Consider the following 3,448-nt stretch of genomic DNA (forward strand, 5'->3'; position numbering starts at 1 on the left):
CACACGTCATATCTTTGCAGACGATAAGTTCAACCATTTCAGAGAGAAGAGCGGCCAATGTGACGATCTGGCCTTATGTCGATTCGAAAAAAAAATGACGATAACGAACGGATTTTTCGTGTTTTTACTGCATATGAACACTTTTCACATTCTCCCGTGCAACTCGGCTGCTAGTCCTCCTTTCATGCAGAATCTTAAGGTCCTAGCTCAAGTCCAAGGCACCAAAGCCACCTAAAAAGTCAATAATCGATACCTAAAACTTGAATTGTACTACTTCTTACTGGCTATTACATCAACTTAGAAGCTTCATCTGTGTTCTACTATGGTGCTTTTAGTGTCTCCGCATACCGCAGCACGCGACATAGCTTTGCAGACGGTAAGTACAACCGTTTCAGAGAGAAGAGCGGCCAATGTGACGATCTGGCTTTAAGTCGATTCGGTAACAAATGACGAAAACGGACGGATTCCTAGGATTTAACTTCATATGAGCACATTCCACATTCTCCCGTGCAACTCGGCTGCTAGTCCTCCTTTCATGCAGAATCTAAAGTTCCTAGCTCATGTCCAAGGAACCAAAGCCAGCTAAAAAGTCAATAATCGATACCTAAAACTTGAATTGGTCTACTTCTTACTGGCTATTACACCAACTTAGAACCTTCATCTGTGTTCTACTATGGTGCTTTTAGTGTCTCCGCATACCGCAGCACGCGACATAGCTTTGCAGACGATAAGTACAATCGTTTCAGAGAGAAGAGCGACCAATGTGACGATCTGGCTTTCAGTCGATTCGATAACAAATGACAAAAACGGACGGATATCTAGGTTTTTACTACAAATGAACACTTTTCACATTCTCCCGTGCAACTCGGCTGCTAGTCCTCCTTTCTAGCAGAATCTTAAGGTCCTAGCTCATGTCCAAGGCACCAAAGCCAGCTATAAAGTCAATAATCGATAAATAAAACTTGAATTGGACTACTTCTTACTGGCTATTACATCAACTTAGAACCTTCATCTGTGTTCTACTATGGTGCTTTTAGTGTCTCCACATACCGCAGCACGCGACATAGCTTTGCAGACGATAAGAACAACCGTTTCAGAGAGAAGAGCGGCCAATGTGACGATCGGGCTTTAAGTCGATTCGGTAACAAATGACGAAAACGGACGGATTTCTAGGTTTTTACTACATATGAACACTTCTCACTTTCTCCCGTGCAACGCGGCTGCTAGTCCTCCTTTCATGCAGGATCTTAAGGTCCTAGCTCATGTCCAAGGAACCAAAGCCAGCCAAAAAGGCAATAATCGATACCTAAAACTAGAATTGTACTATATCTTACTGGCTATTACATCAACTTAGAAGCTTCATCTGTGTTTTACTATGGTGGTTTTAGTGTCTCCGCATAACGCAGCACACGTCATAGCTTTGCAGTCGATAAGTACAACCGTTTCAGAGAGAAGAGCGGCCAATGTGAAGATCTGGCTTTAAGTCGAGTCGATAACAAATGACGAAAACGGACGGATTTCTCAGGTTTTTACTACATATGAACACCTTTCACATTCTCCCGTGCAAATCAGCTGCTAGTCCTCCTTTCATGCAGAATCTTAAGGTCAAAGCTCATGTCCAAGGCACCAAAGATAGCTATAAAGTCAATAATCGATACCTAAAACTTGAATTGTACTACTTCTTACTGTCTATTACATCAACTTAGAAGCTTCATCTGTGTTCTACTATGATGCTTTTAGTGTCTCCGCATAACGCAGCACGCGACATAGCTTTGCAGACGATAATTAGGACCGTTTCAGAGAGAAGAGCGGCCAATGTGACGATCTGGCTTTAAGTCGATTCTATAACAAATGACGAAAACGGACGGATTTCTAGGTTTTTACTACATATGAACACATTCCACATTCTTTCGTGCAACTCGGCTGCTAGTCCTCCTTTCATGCAGAATCTTAAGGTCCTAGCTCATGTCCAAAACACCAAAGCCAGCTAAAAAGTCAATAATCGATACCTAAAACTTGAATTGTACTATATCTTACTGGCTATTACATCAACTTAGAAGCTTCAACTGTTTTCTACTATGGTGATTTTAGTGTCTCCACATACCGGAGCACGATACATAGCTTTGCAGACGATAATTAGGACCGTTTCAGAGAGAAGAGCGGCCAATGTGGAGATCTGGCTTTAAGTCGAGTCGATAACAAATGACGAAAACGGACGGATTTCTCAGGTTTTTACTACATATGAACACTTTTCACATTCTCCCGTGCAACTCGGCAGCTAGTCCTCCTTTCATGCAGAATCTTAAGTTCCTAGCCCATGTCCAAGGAACCAAAGCCAGCTAAAAAGTCAATAATCAATACCTAAAACTTGAATTGGTCTACATCTTACTGGCTATTACATCAACTTAGAAGCTTCATCTGTGTTCTACTATGGTGCTTTTAGTGTCTCCCCATGCCGCAGCACGCGACATAGCTTTGCAGACGATAAGTACAACCGTTTCAGAGAGAAGAGCGGCCAATGTGACGATCTGGCTTTAAGTCGATTCGATAACAAATGACGAAAACAGGCGGATTCCTCAGGTTTTTACTACATATGAACACTTCTCACTTTCTCTCGTGCAACGCGGCTGCTAGTCCTGCTTTCATGCAGAATCTTAAGGTCCTAGCTCATGTCCAAGGCACCGAAGCCAGCTAATAAGTCAATAATCGATACCTAAAACTAGAATTGTACTATATCTTACTGGCTATTACATCAACTTAGAAGCTTCATCGGTGTTCTACTATGGTGCTTTTAGTGTCTCCGCATACCGCAACACACGTCATATCTTTGCAGACGATAACTACAACCATTTCAGAGAGAAGAGCGGCCAATGTGACGATCTGGCCCTATGTCGATTCGAAAAAAAAATGACGATAACGAACGGATTTTTCGTGTTTTTACTGCATATGAACACTTTTCACATTCCCCCGTGCAACTCAGCTGCTAGTCCTCCTTCCATGCAGAATCTTAAGGTCCTAGCTCAAGTCCAAGGCACCAAAGCCACCTAAAAAGTCAATAATCGATACCTAAAACTTGAATTGTACTACTTCTTACTGGCTATTACATCAACTTAGAAGCTTCATCTGTGTTCTACTATGGTGCTTTTAGTGTCTCCGCATACCGCAGCACCCGACATAGCTTTGCAGACGATAAGTACAACCGTTTCAGAGAGAAGAGCGGCCAATGTGACGATCTGGCTTTAAGTCGATTCGGTAACAAATGACGAAAACGGACGGATTCCTAGGTTTTAACTACATATGAACACATTCCACATTCTCCCGTGCAACTTGGCTGCTAGTCCTCCTTTCATGCAGAATCTTAGGGTCCTAGCTCATGTCCAAGGCACCAAACCAAGCTAAAACGTCAATAATCGAAACCTAAAACTTGAATTGTACTATATCTTACTGG

Source organism: Schistocerca gregaria, unplaced genomic scaffold (assembly GCF_023897955.1).
Source record: "Schistocerca gregaria isolate iqSchGreg1 unplaced genomic scaffold, iqSchGreg1.2 ptg000577l, whole genome shotgun sequence".
In the NCBI taxonomy this organism is placed as follows: domain Eukaryota; kingdom Metazoa; phylum Arthropoda; class Insecta; order Orthoptera; family Acrididae; genus Schistocerca; species Schistocerca gregaria.